Below are 19303 nucleotides of genomic sequence, written 5' to 3' on the forward strand. Positions count from 1 at the left end.
TACCAAGGGATGACCTAAGCCAACCCATGACCTAACCCAAGCTCGCAGGCAAGTAAACCATTGGAAATCCCTTCAGCAAATGATGATGATCATTTGCAAACACTGCCAAATGTGCGATAAAGTGGGAGTGGTGCATGTAGATAGGGAAATGTTCGTGTTTGGACAACATGCTTCATTGGAAATGTAACATGTGTAGGCACCCGCCCGTTCTGTTCTCCAACTCGCATTCTCTGCATTCGGAGCATTGGCAAAGGATTACGCAAACGGCACCCAAATCCCCCTGGAGGGAGACCCCCCTGCGAACCCCCTGCGGACGCCCCTTTCGCCGCATTGAAGCCTGAAATTGTTCGCATGGCGAATGGCTCGTTGCATTTAAATATTAATAAACATGGCGTGCCAAGCTGAGAGCGCCGAATGCCGCGTCCCAAATGCGAGCACAGCTTTTTTTGCTGGGCATACATACGTGACTTCCATGAGTCAACCAAACCGGCGGAGTCAGCCTCCCGCTCGACTCCTTGCCCCCCAGCCCGTAAGTGCTCTGAACTTTGGCCAAAAAACGTTGCCGAGTCAGGCAACGAAAAATATTCGCCAGAGCCGCGTTTTCCCTGGAGCTGCCAAAGGCGCACCTTTTTTGCTGCCGCCCATTTACCAGCTCCATGCTATATGCCCCCCCGACCGCCCCTGGTTATGGCCAACATCTATCCACCAACCACCAGCCACCATCCCCACCCATTCATTCCATTCACACAGTTCTTGTTTCGCCTCGTTTTGCGGCTTGTGGATTGTGGCTTGTTTCCATGTCATAAGCGAGTTGCCTACATATTAAATCATCATAGAGCACCGGCAAAAACAGAAAACAGCAAAAGGGCTGAGTTGGAGGTTCGATGGTGGGCAGTGCCCATATCATTCTCCGGCTGGAAATTACAATAAGCTTATGTCGAAACGCCCAAATGCAAAAATAGCGGCGACAACAACCAGAATTAGCCATGTCAAGACGGAAAAAACAGCAAGAGGCATTCAGTTAAAAGTTAAAGATAAAAGTTAAAAGCGGCTTTGGATGCTCTTAAGTCTGGATAAAAAGCAAGTCCTTAATAAATAACATTCATATTTAATCGGAAGACTACACACTCTCTTAGGAACCATTTCCACCTGGAATCTTCTCATAAATCAACCGCAAACGAACCAATATTTATCATTTAAAAGGCATATATTATACCATTTCCCATTTATTTTTTTTAACCATTTTAAACTAAGAGCTCCTCTTACCATTTCCGTTAGGGCACAAGCCCGAACAGAACCGACTTGGCAACCGATCCGACCTTTGTCCATCCGATATGACATCATGGCAGCTCAGGCGGCGATCCGTTGAGCCAAATGGAAGGAGACGGAGACAGGGCAAAATAAATATAAAAAGACCAAAAACAGAAGACTGACCATTTGACGGCTCGTTTGAGTTGGACGAAGGAGCTCCGCATTTCCCCCGCCACAAATCATCATCATCGTCAGCTGCTGGAAATTTATAGGCAGCGACAGGGAAAACAATTGGCCACCAAACGATCGAAGCTGACATTTAAATGTTTTATAATAAATGTCATTTGACAGCTGACAGAATGGCCAGGAAGCGAGGGCTTTCACCTGGCGAGCTCCTGAGTTTGGCCATGTAAGGATTGGTTTTCCTTCTTTTTTTCGGTTCGGGGAATTGCGCAATCTGCACAGGAAGCTCCTCCAGCCCGCATCGAACTTTTCTCGTTCCTACTGCCTCATTTGCTTAATGTTTACAGCCCATTTGACCTTTAGTTCTTGTTGCCGTCTGTAGTCGTTAAGTGTTAAAGCGTCAAGCAAACAACACATATAATTTGTTTTACGCTTTCGGGCCTTGTTCTGGTTTTATTTGGCTGCGGCTAATAATCTTGTCAAATGAAGTGACACTAGTTTGGTTATTACCGCAAAATAATCTGATTTCGGGAGGTGTGTCTCCACGTTGTCGGCTACGAAAATCAATACTTTTATCATATGCAAATAGACGACAAAAGCAATTTGGCCCAGCTTTTCGCTTATCTAATGCCTGAATTTCAAATATTTATTTACGAGGGGTGGCGTGGAAAATTTTCTGGAGCATTGCAATGATTATATTTTGGGTTAAATGCATTCAAACTGCGTTCCAAATCAGCAGTCATAAAATAACACTGAACGTAAACAAATGATAAGACCACCAAGAGGAGAGCAATATTTTTTTCTATTGTTTTACTCATTTTATAAATGCCTTTGGAAATAGTAACATTTTTTCCCCTGTACATAACTGCCTCATTTATTTGCGAAACTGTTTGCTACGCCATTTCGACGTGACCAGCCTCAGATTCTTAAAAATATACATACATATAGGTGTACAAACAAACGATCGTAAATAAATTGAAATTGGCGTACCTGGCGCTGGTTTTCAGATGTCCCCCATAAACATATCAGAAAATATACTTTTTACGAGCCGAACAAAAAAAGTCAACCATAAACAATTAACTAAAAATAAAGAAAAACCGAGTAAGAGTCAGAAACTGAAGCGTGTGGCATGCAGTAATGAGGATTTACCCAAGGTGGTGATCATAGGGCTTGGATCGCGATCCCGAACGTGACATCAGCACATGGCTCGAAGCCGCCGGGAAATTCAGGTAGCAAAATAAAAACCTCGGTGCCCGATTCGTGGAAGGCTACAGACTGCTAAACATACTGCATACTGGATACTGGAAGGAGGCAACGAGACGAGAGACGCCTGTCATTAAGTGGCAGGCGCCAGGGACAGGAAACTGAATTAGTGCCACCTACGCGCTGATGCCACGCCCACAGGCCCACACGAGTCGTCCTCCGCAGGATGTAAATTGACTTGACTGCAGCGCAAAAAAAAAAAAAAAATTGGAAATTGGAAAGAGAAAAAATCCATAGCAAAGTCAGCTCAAAGGCAATTTGCGGCAATTAAAGATACATTCGTATCTGTGTATCTGTGCGACGGCGTGTGCGAACGCAAAATTGCCTGTCCATTAGCAAAACGTTGATTTTGTGTTATTTTACTCAATTTACTTGCCATTGACATTTGAACTTGGGTGGCTTTGATTAAAATAGAGACCAAAGAGAGTGTGTGAATAGAAATAGCAGCAGAAACAACAGAAGATTTATTGAAATTAGTCAAATACAATACTGAGAACCAGGAATGTGAATAGATAGTTTGTATCTATAGTATTGGTTCCGAATTTATGGGACATTGCCGGGCAATTTATTGGTTCTTGGGTGAATGACTCAAGAAGCGGCTATTGGTCTTTTGATTTCGTTCATTTTTTGATAGTTTTCCAAGTGACTCAACTCACGACTCTGCCTGTTTCGATTAGGTAAAACACAATGTCTAGACTGCCAGACCGAGCATGAAGGATAACTAAGGTTTCAATTTACAATCCATATCAACAAGACTTGGTTTTCTGAGCTATTTTAGTGTTGCACTACGAGAAAAGTATGCATTATATTTAACTTGCCCAATAAATACAATTGAGTATTGTAAGCTGCCTAATGGAAAAGGATGATGGAGTGATGAACTGTAGCTATATTGACTGAAACTCATTTGGCAATCCAATTTTTTCCAGTGATTTTCGCAATTGAAACCTTAGTGCACCCAAAGGCCATTCGGGTGGGTGGTTTCAATCGCGATCGGGTGACTTTGCGAGTGTTATTGTGACGGGTCCGCAAAACTGCTGCTCAGACACACCTTGCACACGAATTTGCCACAAACAATGACGCCAGCAATGCCTGGTAATTAGCCACGTTTGACTTTTCGTTGAGCAACAAACAGTGCAAAGTAAAGCAGCAGAAAAATATTTATTTTTGGCCTTTCAAATGGTAAGTGAATAAAAATTGTAAAATTGATCCAAAACCGGTTTTCCCCCAGCCACATGTCCATCAAGAGTTGTGCTAATTGACCTCTGAAAATTGAATCTGCGGTCGGTTTTCCAATCCAATCTCTCGGCTTGTTATCTGAAATTGATTTTGATTTTGTTTTGCTTTGCCTCGCTCCTAATTAAAATGAAAGTTTTGCGAGGCAAAGTGAAATTGTTGCAAAAAGTATAATAGAGTGGCAGTGGCTTGAATGATTGATTCAGAAAATATACGAGCAATTGGCATTGCAATTCCAGCAATTGCAAATTGTCATAGAAAGCATTCGAGTCAGTCAGCGCGAGTCGACAGGCAAATTGAAATAATTGCCAACGAAGAGTGAGATAAATTTCCCGAAGCGAATCTGAAAAAATCTATCAGAAGAAATCTAGCTGAGAACCAATTAAAGAATTTGAAAGTGATTAAAGTCGGCCAAAGAAAGTGGCTTTAAAATTCTCTGAGTGAAAGGAATTCTAGAAGATTTCCCAGCGTTTTAAACATCAGTCTGTATCGCCTGCAATGACACAGCTTATATTTATAAGCAAAGATTTAACCAAGTATGAACACTTGCATATTCACGTTTGGTTGTGCATATTTCTATAATTATATCCTGACTAATGCCAAGCCAAATCAATGCTTAAATTACAATTTTTGTTTAAACATACGAGTATATTGGCAGTAATTACACATATTCGTTGTTGTATTGTTCCAGCCGAGCTCAGCTGTCTACAGTTTGACAGCCACTAGGTGAATTATGATTACATAAGCGGGCTCCGTCAACAGCTCGTTTGAACGGCAAATAGCGAACTAAAGCCAAATAAACTTGTTCGTTTAACACGAGAACTGTGAAATCAACTGCGGGTAAAAATTGTTTGTAAATAAAACTCGTTTACCACGGCAAAAACGAAGAAAAATAAAAAAGGCAAAGAAACCTGTACTTAGCTAGCATGTAAATTTTTAATGGCACAAGTTTTTCATTAAACACATATCTACTTTTTAAATGATGAAGTAATGAAGAAAAAATACAATTGCTTGGCATGCGTAAAGTGTTTATTGGTATATGAATAAAGTTAATGCAAATTGTGTAAGAAGAGTTGAAACTTAACTAGTTTACTTTGAAACTTTGAATAATGCATAAATATCTATAAGAACTATATACATATCTCTTTAACTAAAACATATCTGCATAGTAGTTGGTGGTAGATAAAACAAAACAAACAAGAGATGGATATTCGAAACTAGCATTTTCCCCCGTACTCAGCACATAAATCAGTTGGCCCATGTACAGCAAACGTCATGACCATATGCTGAACCAATTCCGATTCCCACTTGCATTTCAACTGCGACGACAGACGAAGACTCGAGAGGCCCTCAGAATCGAAATGCGGGGGAGTGGCAGTAAAATGAAGCGGCCTGGAGCAAAACACTTGCAGCTGTTCCCGATCCACTGCGGTCGCATTCGGGTACTTTACAGCACCACTGGCACCATCAGAGCCGCCAGAACCACCAGAACCACCAGAGCCGTCAGTTAGCAGCTGGTATGGGAGCTTTTCTGGGTCACCAACGCATCGAAAACGAACAAAAAAGGAGAGAGAGGAAAAAAAAACCAAACAAACACTGCTGCTTATGGCAACTTTTCACTTCTTTTTCCCGGCAAAACAAAGACAACAAAGCGTGGCAAGAAGACAACAGCGCAAAATGATTCTCCAGCCATCTCATCTCGGCCAGTTGGGGATAAGCATCTCGCTTTGGCTTCACGGCAGGCATCAAATGCAGCATGGACCCGCATATCTCGGCTTTGCCATCTAGGCCCGCCGAACATGGCGTATGCGCAATATGGCCCACAAAGCGGACGCCACGAAAGAAACACGAAGTTGGGATACCCTTCTTGGTGGATATCATTTTTACTTTGGTTTACCGTATTAATGACAAGCAACAACCATCTCAAGTGTTGCGTGCTTGAAATGCCATCTGGAAAACCCAAATACCCTCCACTGAGAAGAGGTATCAACCAAATGGCAAACTTGAGCGTGCAATGCCTTGGAGGTTCTTCTCTGAAGCTGTGCCTGCTACGATTATGATGTACACAAATCCCTGGCTCATAGAGAGATGCAGGGAAATGGAGAACGTGTGGAGAGTTCAAAGACCGCCAGTTGGCTAATAGATTTCATCGCAGTGTTCTCGGCGGCCAAATCGCCGTTGCTTTAAAATTGAAATTCCTCGCTCGCTCGATGTACGTGTGTGAGTGTGTGACCCAAATAGCTTTTTAGACTCTGCCGCCAATTATCGAAACAGTTGCAGTTAGCCAAATGTATCTAATCATGACAAATTACATTGTGCAAATAAACGAATCGGGAGACGGCGAACGGAGCAGGCGCCGCCAATTATGTTAATTGATAGTAAAAGTCAAGCCGCGATCTCAAGTCTCGGCCTGCAGCTCAGATGGTGTTCGCATCTGTATCTCCAGCTAATTAAAAGCGAACTCCAAATGCAAAATGTTGCAATTAGTTTGTCAACAAACAGACGCGACAAGGTTTCCACTTCGGGCTGAGGAATTTCGTTTCGTTTTTGCCCGCACTTTTGGAAAATCCGAGCCTACTGGCCTCTGTTGGCTCAGCTGCTGCAATTTGGGCCAACAGAGGGCGAGTGCTGCGGGGAGCGGCATGTGCTAAATTTGCCAATGTTTAAACACAACTTAGAGCCAGATAACAGATATGCAAATACTTGCCATAGACGGAGGGACAAGGAATGCGTATAAATAAATAAATAAGTAAAATAAACGAATGCGAACAAGAGGAGTACAAACACAAGGGGCACAAATACACATAGTTGGGAAAGTTCGTATTTACTGTAGGAGATAATTTTACTCTTACCTAATCAAATGCCCCCCATTGGCAGGCAAATTAAGTAATCTATGGACATCGATAAGATACGATATTTTGCATGCTATATTGTAATTTGCAAGTCAGATAGGGGCTCCTTCAAAAGAACCTATTTTGTAGTACCATTGGCTAACAATGTTCATTCAACTACTTCAACTACTACTACTACTTGCACTACTTTAAGGGGCAATTTTAGCCCAATTTTAATTTATATAGTTTTTATGGCAATTTTTCAGCCACAAAACCGCATCCACTGGCCGGCCACAAAAATTGATCTCCCCCATATAATTTGAGTTCTAGTTGCATTTTTCACTCGCTGGCAGAGTCGTGTCAAAATGTCAGGCAATATAAATGGCCTCCAGTTTACGGAGTACCATGTGGTCATAAATCGAGCCATCTAGCCTGCCTGCCCGGTCTACTGTGCCAAGCTCCACTGTTTGTACTTTTTTAATTCGGTTTTTCTGTTTGCTTGGTTCTATTTCGAATGGCTGCCTCGTGTATTATTCTTTTTTTATACGTTTTCAATTTGGGTCAATAACATTTGGCAACTTCAGTGCGTCGCCGACAAGAAACGGCGAGAAAAAAGGCGCCAAGTTCGCCGATCGGAGGCCAAAACGAACATACAATGGTTGCCAAAGTTAATTGCAATAAAATCGCAACAATGGCAACTATTTTTCATTAATTTCAAATTGAAATGAGCGCGAGCAATTTCCACAAATTTGCCATTAAGAAATCGTTTTTCGTTTGAGCTGAGCCGCTTCTATAGAAACGATTTGTTTTGTTTAGTCTGGGAAACAAATAAAGCGAAAGCGATTAAAATCGGAATGCATGTGTGTTTATATACATTCATATATCGAAATAGTTTGCATATAGAAAACAAAGTGAAAATCTGGGCGACATAATAAAAGTATTAACAGAATATTAAATGGGAATATCTGGGCTTATTTATGACCGTCCATAATGAAAAGTGAAACAACTTTTACTTTAGCTTGGGGTGGGCAAACAAAAGCTATAGCGGCACAAAGAGTGACAGATTCTTTTGAGTGAAACTTTTGGTTGAAAAATTTCATAATTTCGAGCTGCTAAGAGGTGTGGGCTTTCCGTAGTATATATTTGTCGGCTAGAACCTATTTCGCCATATAACCACTTTATTTGTCAACGGTTGACATCGACTGTCGCAATTTTGTCAGCTTTCAATTTGTCAAGATTCTTTTTTAGAAGGGAAGTGTGTCTCTGATGGCCCTCGAAAAAGAAAAATAAACCAAGCAGCTGCGGAAAAGTGTTTTAGCGCACAAACACGAAAATTGTTTAATGATTAAAGAAAAAATACACAAATAACGTGCGACCTTATCTTCAGTTTAAATTTGTGTATCTAAATAAAGACGACTGATAAAAATGTGTTTCTTCTTTATTTCTGTCAAATAAAAACAGACGAAGACCTCCAAAATCATATCTTATCTTACAACTCAAAAGCAGATAGAGATATACACCAAGATAGCCCACTGAAAACTGTGTTAAGGTAGCTAATAAGCTAGTGTCAATGTTTGGCCAAAGCCTCAATTTCTTTGACCGCAAATGCATAGAATTGACTTCATTGTCTCCCCCCAACGCAATTTTATATTTTCATATTTATTTACTCTTTTTTTTTTTTTTGTGTGATTGCTTTTACTGCTGCCATCAGCAGCAGGTACAACAAAAACAATGCTGGCAAGTCAATGTCGTCAACACAACTTTTAACATTACACAATAACAGCAGCAGCAACAGAAACCAAAACAATTGCTGGCTAGGTTTTTCATGCTTTTTAATGCCGCATTGTCATCACATTTGTTGCCATTACTAAGATACATATATGCATATGTGTCTATATAAGCCATTGTATATGCGGAGCCAACAATTGCTGCCAGTGCGAATGGGTTAAAAGGGGGGGTTGTAGAAGACAGGCGATAGAAATGGGGAGTCTTAGAAAAAAATGAAACTGGTCGCGCTTTGAGGGAAAATGTTATGCCAAATTATAGTAATAGGTAATAGTTAATAGGCGACAAAAGTATATTGATAAGTTACAACCAATAGCAGTTACAGCGATGCAGTAACGCCATTTCATGTGTTATAACATCACTTTGAAACACATTTCCCCAATCATGTATTAGTTACCTAATCTATTCTCCTTTTATCACACAATGTAGACAGTTTTTCCAATTGTACCCAACAGTAAACAGCAAGCAATCTATTTCTGTATAGTTTTCTTACCATAACAAGATCTTCAACTGATACCTGCCCAGAAAACATTTCTTGGAAGGCCCTATCGATAGCTACTTTCTCTGCTCCTCTTGCGTTTGTTTACCATTCATTGATCCATCAGTTGCCGCGACTTATCTGGTATATAGGATCTCAGGCACTACCTGCTCTTATCGGTTCCTCGTTCTCCAACTGTAGGGCATTTGCAGTATCGTGTGGGTTATCCTCCGTCTGGGTTTCCCTACTCGATTTAACCGCCTTCTTCCTGCTTTTCTCCCTCTTGTGTGGGCATTGTTGTCTGCTTTTAATCAGTCTGAGGCATGGCATAATCATCATCATCGTTCTCCTGCCAACATCCTCATTATTGTCAAAGAGAATCACACATAATTTTTTCACATTTCTTTTTTGCCTCATTTCTTTTTTGCAAAATGCAAAATGGATATCCGGTGCTCTGGTCGTTCCCAGAAGGAAGTGCGCGGTGGCTTTAGCAATTGACTAACTGAACGATTGACTAAATGACGCAGAACCACGGGCCATGAATCACTACAGAGAAGTAAAAAAATAACTGAGCAGACAGAAAAGGAGTCTTTTCATTAGCAGTTCTGTTCCCCTCTCATGCATACTCCTTTTTTACCCATTAATCGTGGGCCATTATGCAAGACACGCGCCTCCAGCTCAACTGCAATCCATATGTATTATATACGAGTATGTGGTATATAGCACATATAGGGGGTAGAGTGGTAGAGGGGTGGAGGGGTAGAGGGAGGTTTACGAGGTATAGGAGTCGCCTGCACCTCTGCACCGATCGTTAGTTACATACTGGCCATTTAAGGGCAGACAGTCTTCGAGTGGCGACAAAAAGCGAAAGCGTTTCCGAGAGACCTTGAGGCGGTTTCTTCAACTCGTTCTCGGTTTCAGAATTGTCTACCCCCTTCCGCTGTGTAGTATCTTTGTACGAGTATCTTGAAGTACGCACACAGCAGGAGATTACGGGAGGGAGAAAAACGCAGGTCTCTAAACATTTGAAGTGGTTCCCTTTTATTCAGAATTAGCCGGGGAAACCTTGACATCAAACGCAGCGAGAAATTTCCCCAGCTGATACGTAGGCATCGAAAGTATCTGGCAGATATACAAAGGGACAGCACATGTGGAATGCTTACGAAATCGAATGAGGGAGATACAAATGTATCTTTTAAGCAAGCAGCGAAAGTTTGTGGCTTTTTGTATTCAACATCATCATCTGTATCATCAGCAGACTGAATGGGGCCTAAAGATTATATTGGCTCAAATAATGTATGTGCACAGAAAACAAAACTGTCGCTAGCTATCTTTAATATATTCAGTACCTGAGCAAGAATTAGAATGTTGAATATTTATTAGCTGGGTCATGCATTTCATGCATAAGCACAGTATCAATGGAAAATCGTAGATACTTACACAATTAGACTGCATTTTGTTTAGTGTATCGAAATTCAAAAACGAACAGCCACAAACAAAGTGTATTAAATGCGGATAAAATTGCAAGATACAAAGAAATGTACAAGGTGGCGATAACAATTTTGGGAATTGGGGAATTCGAATGGAGAACGAGGCTAAAAACCTCAATTGGAGCGTGCGATCTATCTGTTTGTTTGGCGAAAGTTGTGCAAGTCAAAAGTATCTTAGAGATACATTTGCTGATACAAAGAGACGGGCAGAGAAGCTTGGTGTAGAAGTAAAAGTGCGTAGGTAAAAGCTTCGAGCGGAGAATGCGGCTAATGGGCATAATGATGATGAATGCAATCACAATCTCAATCACAATCAACAACCCAATCATCGCCATCATAATGATGAGTCCCTAGACCTCGTACCAAAAACTTGATTCCGCTTTCGCTGCGGCGACCGCTGTTGAGTGATTTATACGAAATGTGTCAACTCTGGCTGTCTTTTGTATCTCTCTCCTTCTCTTCGTTTTCCAGTTGATTTTCCAATCGACCAACAAATTGCCTCCGAAGATTCTTTACTTTCTAGGTAGTCCGCCAACAAATTGTGGGCACTGTCTTGCGACATAAAAATTACACAGCATCACTCAACATGTGTGTTATCAGTGAGGCGTTCATGGAGTTGTTGACTCTGACTTTATTTAAATTAAGCAACTTAAAAGCACACAACAAACACACACTTGCACACAGAACAAGTCATGTGTGAACAGACGCTGAGTAACATTTTAATGGAAATTACAATAAAACGACCGTTTTTCATTCATTTTTTTGGTATTAAAGCGGGCCATATTCGGTGGCGGTTGATAAGCCATCGAGAACGATCCGGGAACGGACCCCACAATGATTTCATCGAGCAGTTTCAAAAGCCATTATCAGGCGTATTAAAAGGGGTTTTCAAGTGGAAGTAAAGAGCAATGGCTCACAAACTGTGTACAAAAAAAAAAAGGCAGTGAACCATCTTGTAAGGGTTTTAAAATTGTTGCCTCAATTTATATTATTTACAATCTTCTTCGTATATGAACTATGTAAATAATTTAATAAATTCCCCTTAAAAAAGGTTGTGTAGTATTATTTTGATACCTCTTAACGCTAATGTCAAATGTATATAGTAAATCAGCTTTGGATATAAGATATAAACAAAATCAAAGTGCCAAGTCTTTGCCTTGATGTTGTATGCATGAAACCATTAACAACTACAAACTTGTGTGCAGAAGGGCAACCATTGCGTTTGATATAATCTTGCTATCTAATCACAAATATGAAAAACAACGATTTGAGGTACAATAATAATGGTTTGCTGACTTCCAATCGCTCTCAAAACTCGCATTTCAGCTGCACTTTGACACCCACGCAAAAAGTGCAACAACGTGTTTGTGACTAAGCGCAAACGAAGCCAAAAGAGGAAAACCACAACGGACAACGCCAGCGAACAACATCAATTACAAACGCCCAAATTGCATTTAATTAATGGAAATGTATCCCAAACGTAATGCCCCGTTGTTGTTGTCAAAACAGAATCGGAATTGGTATTGAAATTGGAATTGGAAATGGGATCGGGCAAGAGATACTCGTATATATGCCCACACATACCTCGCGATTGTTGTTGTTGTTCATATTATTGTTGATGTGGTTGTTGTTGTGTTGGTGCTGATGAGCGTTGTTGTTGCCGCTGCTGTTGCTGTTGCTATTACTGCTGTGGTGGTGATTGTTGTTGCTGTTGCTGCTGCTGCTATTGCCAATTGAGCCCGAAATACGCGATCCGGGGGAATCGCGCCATCTCAGTACCCCCATGACTGCCTGACGCACCCAACGTCTTTCGGCACCTTCGCTGTAAAATGCCACTGTTGTTTGTTGCTGCTCGGTGCTGCTGCTGCTGCAGTAAGTACTGCTGCGGCTGCTGTTGCTGCGGTTGCTGCTGTTGCTTCAAAAAGTTCGACCTAGTACTGCATTGGTTCCGGGTCAATCTTAAGCTTCTGCTCCGGATCTTCTAGGCCAAAGTATAGATATAATCTATAGTTGCAGTTCCAGTTTTTTCAAGTTGATTACTTCTATGCGCTAAAGTGCATATTTTCCTTTTAATGTTGAGATGTTTTAAGTTCTAAAGGTTATATATATCTTTTAACTCTTCTAGCTCTTATTATTTTGTTCTGGTGCTGTTGATGCTGTGGCTTTTTTAGTTAACGTCTTGAAGGGTTTCTGCTCCTATTGTGGGCGTGCTTAGATCAAATTACTATTTTCCCAGATGCTGCCGATGCGGAAATTGCAGTTGTTGCTTCGTTACTTCACAAACTCGGCTTAGCACTGCAATATCCGTATCTCTGATAGGGTTTTCCTTAGTGGGCGGTGTCGGGCTTAAAAATGTATTCTCTGGTAATTGCTATAATTTTTGTTAACCTTTTGCTTTCGGCTGTTTGGCTCTCACAAAACAGAAACAATTTTTTTTCCATAAATATCTCTTTTTACGAGTTTTTTAACCCGTTTGACGGGTTTTTTGCGCTCTTGCTCGGTGACTGTCAAACTGCGGCTTATATGCAAATATTGGGGCTTTCAAATTTTCGGCCAACCAATTTCTAGGCAAATAATTTCACTTGGATCGGCTCATGCATATAGATGAGAGTGTATATATATAGGATTGAAAGATTTTTGATGCGTGTTTTATTTTCGTAGATGCACCGCACTCACACACACCGAAACACGCATATTTACACCGCTGCAGTTTGGTTTATTGCACTCACAAAATCGGTTTTCGGTTGTTGTTGTTGGGTTTTATTTCGGTTTCGGCATGGAGAAACCGAGAAAAAAGAGCAGAATCTGCCGCTTCTTCTTTTAAAAATAACTCAAAATGCGTGTGCCCCTCGGTAGTTGTTTTTGTTTTGAATTCGTAACGAACAAAAACACGAACGCGAACCAAAGAGCAAGATTTCTGAACTCAAACCGGCTCAAACGTCTGCTTGCGGCAACGGAGAAACGGCAACTGAAAATACCCAATGTTGCTTGCTGCCTGCGTCGATGCCTCTGTCGCTCTGCTCTGCCAACGCACAGTGGGGCAGACATGGGACTTGACTTGGACTTGGGACAAAATGAATTTTCAAAATTGTAATTCTGTATATGGTATTAAAAGTTCTGGATACAACAATTTTAGATATTTAACATACAATTTTATATAGCATTACAAAATATTGTTATAAGAAATTTAAATTCTATTTTTAATCTTGATATATGCCAAAGTTATAAATAATTTTCTCCATTCAAAATGTAAAAGTTTTATCACAACTTTAATATTTAACGTTCATTAAAAATGCCACCATTTGCGCCCACTGTGCAACGTTGTCAGCTCACGAAATACACTAAAAAATACCGAGCCTGGCGTTGAATTGGAGCTCTGTGTGTAAGAGGGAGAGCGCTCTATAACAACGACAAGGAAGGAGAGAGAGAGAGAAAAGAGCATGCGTGGGAGATGAGAGGGCGCCAACTTTGAATGGAGTGTTTAATTAATTGTTTGTTATAAATTATTTATCATGGTTGTAATTAGCCAAAAGATTATACATTTACAATTTCAGCTTTGGCAAAGATTAAAAGAAACAATATTCTGTAAAATTAAGTTTAACCTATCCAGTGGGGATTATTAAAAATTTATTTTTTTAATATATACTGTGAATAATTTGTTAAAAATCATAATCCTTTATAAATAAAATAATTGTTACTCAGAAATAAAAAAATGACTGTACAAACATTTCTAAGCAATTCGACACCACGCATAACATATAAAGGCTAATCTACAACATTGTTTTTTAAATATGTAGTCACATAAGATTGTAGAATACTTCAAGTTGTGTTCATCTTATATCTCAAAAATGAAATAAACAAACAACAACTCACTAAATGATTAAAAGTTATAGAAACAATTCAATTTGTTTTAAGAATAAGTGGCGTAAACATAAGTCATGCAAGTTTCAAGTAAACAGAAGCTCCAAATCATTCGTTGCTTGCTATTTTCCGTAGCCCCTCTATAAACATATCTAATTTATGATTGCTTCCAGCCTGACCTTGGCATTTGAGACTTTAAATCTATCGTGCTATATACTAAATTTAGTTTGATATGGCATAAAGTCCATGTAGGGGCGGCCAGTCAACACGTCTGCTTATAAACAAAATGTGACCAAAAAAGAAGTGAAAGAGGAATAAAAACTATTTTTGTTGAGGTTCTTTTGAGAGGTGCATACATGTATATAAAATTGTGTATATCTTCACATGAGTAGTTATTAGATTCTGATTATTTCAAATTATAAAATTTAATTAAAACATAAATGGAAGTTTCAATTATGAGATATTAATTGGTTAAAGTAGCAATGTCCATTAAAATGAACAGTTCGTTTTCAGAAGCTGCAATCACTTTTGTAGTGTAGATAGATGACTCGGCTAATAAACACGTATCTGGACAAGTAGATGGATATTAGCTTTGAAAGATGGATAGACAGAAAGATAGATATCGCAGGCTTCCAGAGCGCTTCTCATGGTTAATTGGTTATGCTGAGCCCGCATCTGAAATCTGCCGCAGAGCTTTAAATTCCATGTGAAAGAGTTTTAAGTTGAGGTTTGCCCGGTTTTATTATTATTTTTTTTTACTTTTTTACTTTATTTCTGTGGCTGCTGCCACTGTCAGCTGGCAATCAACAACGAAGTCAGCGAGGCAGCAACAAGGTAAACATCAGAGACAGCGATGTCTCGAAACAGGGGCAAGGAGTGGGTACGGGTACCCAGGGGTATCCATGGGCGGGGGGCTGTGGGTGGATGACACGGCCCTAGGTTAATGTCAGAGATCCGCCAAAAAATAAGGCAAGCCGAAGGAAAATATTTTAAAGTTGCATTGTTCGCGATGCAGGGAAGACCATAGAAGAGGAAATTAAAAAGCCACGAATGAGTAACGGAAAGATTTCCACATGGCAAAGTTGAAGAGTGGCAGAAGGAGATATGTACGTGTATGTAGTAAACGGGGAAAGATAGAGAGGCCGCATGCAACAAGCGGAAAATAATTATAAATTTTAAGTGCCACAGCGCAGGAGGGATAGAGATACATAGATGTATTCAGGGTATCTTTTCGGATTGCTTGCTTTTTTTTGGGATAATTTACAGGCCCGCGGTACGGAAACGTGTAGGTAGATGATGGTGATAAACATCGCACATTTCTGACTTAGAATCCATACGTGAGTGAGTGTGTCGCCCTCTCTGTCTGTTTCTACACTTGAAGAATGGGTTGGTAACAAAAGTTCCTTTAAACTGCTTTCGTACTGCTTTATTTCGATCCTAGAATTTCGATTCTTTGTGGCTTTTAATGAACACATTTTCCCATAAACATAAATGTTAACCATTTATTTTCGTTTGCATTATTGGCTATTAAATAATATTGTATATGTGAATTACGGCCAGTGCACCGCTCTTCCCTTCGCCGTTTCTCCGATTGTGAATGCAGCTCATTTTCATGGCGCTGACTGTGGGAGTAGGTTGCTCCGGTCTGCGGACTCCGGGCCTTTCCTCTGTTTTCGGCCAGGTTTTCAGGCACCTCCAGCCGGCGAAAGAGACAGCAACTGCGTTTTAGAAAGAGGCGGCTGCACGGACGGAGATGGAGACTTTGTCGTTGCGGCTGACGACCATCGCAATTAACAACTTCAACGTTCGTTGCATTTGCTGGGAGTCAAGTCCACACCGCTCGCCAGTGACTGCTCAACTGTGAGTAGGGGAGTGGAGAAGGCGAGTGGAATCGGCGGGGTAATGAGAGGGGAAAAGGAAGAGTGAGAAGAGGCCGGCAGACAAATTGCACTCGCCGAGCACCACAAACTGAGACAAAGACATAAGAGACTTCTAATGTGTGTGCGGATAAAGACGAGGGGAATGTGGCAAGCACCAAAGCCACCGTCCGTGAAAAATATGCAAGAAAAAGTCCAAAGCAACCCAAATGAAATGGCCAAAGTATATTTTTATAATGGGAAAGGAAGGGAATTGGGGAGAAAAGCGAGAGAAGCGGGAGTCGCGCATAAATTTCCAGCGAATCTTAGATGGCGGAAGGTTCTCCTCCATAAAACAAAGGGCCCCAGATTTCCGGCTTCATGGGAATGCAGCAGAAGGTGGAAAAAGCCGCTTACAAAAGACTAGCAAAAATGTATGTACCAAAAATTTGTATTCATTTTCGCTCAAAAAAGCCTTGGAACTTACAAAAACTCTTTATGTGTTCAAAATATTTGTCAGTGCATGAATGACGTATTCTTCATATAAAAAGGAAAGCATTTTTTTTTTGTTTTGCTAAAAATGAAAATTTGCCAGTTAGCTGATTAGACTATAAACTAAGTCATTTATTTTTACGAAAAATAACTTAGTGGTGCGTCGATTAAAATAACTCTTTTAGCATAATTTAAAATTTTCTGTCCGTCCCTCAATTATTTCCTGTGTAGAAAAATGCTAACCCGTAACAACATATTTGGGCAGCTTAATTAGTCGCTGAGGATAGGGTAGGCAAAAAGGGTGTTAAGGGTGCCGGACGGAACACTTAAACATTCCCAGGCAACCCTTTATTAGCCCCAAACTATGCAATGGAAAAAACGTGCGAGAAACTATACAATAGGGAGCGTAGATACGCAGGGAAATAAAATAAATAGGAATGCTTGCGAGGAGCAAAACTGGAATTCCGTACACAACGGCATGCAGAGTGTGGAAAACTCACTCACACTCAGGAATGATTTTCCTCACGGCACGTGGCCAAACGTCACAGTTTGACAGCCACTGGCCCGGGCCCAAATTCAATTTTACCAACTTGTGCAAACATAATTTTCAAACACGGTCTGAGAGTCAACCCAGTTTTGCCTCAAGATGCTAGACGAGACTTTCTGCCAGACTCCCCTTTGCTTTTTTCCCCTTTTATTTTACTTCTACCCAAGGAGAGCCTGCATAAAAGGCACTCGAATGTGGATGGGAAGGCTGCATCTTGAGAAAATATGGCATAGGCTCGGCTTTCGAGGCGGAGATGAGGGATAAGGGATGCGGGTTGCACTTTGCTGCACTGCAAAAACCACTTGTGGATAGGGGGTGAGGGTCGGCTGGCTGCTTTGCCTTTTGATATAGAAAAGTTTGCCTCCGAAATTGTTGCGAAAACTAAATTAAAATCTGAAAAGACTTGCCTTGCAAGCGGGATGGCTGCAATAAAAAAAAAAACAGCAGAAGATTGAGAAATGGCCAAACAGGAAACGATATAATTCTTTAAAAAGGCCAAGTGGATTATGCTCTAGAAACTCGACAGAGAATGAAATTGGAACTTTATAGTTCAGGTGTTTGGGGTGTTTCTGAATCGCTAAGGAAATATATAGTATGTGTTGCTCATTTAGGTTGCGAATTAGCGAATTCGCATTATAGTGCTTAAAATGGCTTTAATCAGATTTAAAATAAAAGTACATCTTTCTTCCTCCGTCTTGTAATAATATTCTTTAAATAAAGCATTTTTGATAGTTATATTGTTTTATCCTGTTTAAGGATTCCAAGCAAATGTATTCAAAAACAATGCTATTCCCCATTTATAGCATGCTTTTAGGAGCTTTTATATTTTCAAGGCGCCGCGTCATAGCATGCGATAGGTGGCGCCGAAAACGCCACTAGCGGTTATAAAGCGCAACGTGAAATGGTAGTTCACAGAATATCCGCCGCACGTGTACATGGCGCCACTCAGCTTGGAGGCGAATTCAAACGAAAGTATGCTACATTATGTATTTCATTAAAAAGTAAGAGATTATTAATAAAGCATACTTTTTGCAAAATTGCTGCTGAAAGACGATGAAGCATATTTTCATATACAAATATTTCATGTTTTAAGTATACCTGGATTGCAGTTTTATTAAATGAATTTCAAATCCTGTGCCATTTATAATTTCAATTTTCGATTTTTAAGTTTTTCTTAACTCACCGCTGCAAGAGACTATCGATCTATTCCTCAAGAGCCTGCTAATAAATTTTGCTATGAAGTGACCGCGCCACACCTGACAGCTGCCAAAAACTTCAAAGGCCGCAGCTGAATCGTAAAAATTGACATCAAACCAACCAAACGAACTAAGCAACCAACTCACCAACCAACCACTTAATCCCTGGCAGCACACACCCGCACCCATAAGAATTAACCCATGACTGCCGAACAATTTGCCTATTAAACCAGGAGACGGAACCCCAAAGAGACCACAACAAAGCGCAGATTATGTCAAATTATACAGATGTTTTGGAAAGGTAAAGTCGTTGAAGGTTTTTTTTCGTTGAGGGGATGGTGGTATAGGACTCCTCATATGAGGTATTGTTGTTGGTGGCTCTTTGTTTCGATCTATGTAGGTTCGCCCACCATTTCGCTGCCTTCGTCCCATACTCCATTCATTGTCCCATTGGCAATTTTTATGACTTGGCAGCAGTAAAATGAAATTTTTACTACTGTAGGGTGGGGAAAATGAGGTACATATATGGGCAACTGCAAGTTGGACTTTTATGGGTCAGTCCATCACACACACTTAGATTAGTGGAGCATATGCCCGGGGACTAGGCGAATCCGAAAGGGCCGATGACCAACGTTGGCCAATTGCCAGCCCATTGTCGTAGGTCACGAGGTGGTGTATCTTGATAGCGTACAGGAGTGGTCTATCGTTGGAGTAGGAATAGCCAATATTAGCTGGTAAGATATGGGATATTTTACAGATTTAAATAATTCATTTCACTTTAACAAATATAAAGTTATGTAGCTGCTCTGCACTGCCAATTTGGTTGCCAGAGTTCTG

At 40.6% G+C, this 19303-nt stretch overlaps 1 protein-coding gene across 6 annotated transcripts in view; it reads right to left on the reverse strand.

Annotated features, from left to right (window-relative positions):
- LOC6542437 (rap1 GTPase-activating protein 1) overlaps positions 1 to 19303 on the reverse strand; it is a 79387-nt gene that overhangs the window by 19412 nt on the left and 40672 nt on the right. The window lies entirely within an intron of this gene.

Source organism: Drosophila erecta, unplaced genomic scaffold, assembly GCF_003286155.1.
Source record: "Drosophila erecta strain 14021-0224.00,06,07 unplaced genomic scaffold, DereRS2 tig00000055-arrow-pilon, whole genome shotgun sequence".
Lineage (NCBI taxonomy): Eukaryota > Metazoa > Arthropoda > Insecta > Diptera > Drosophilidae > Drosophila > Drosophila erecta.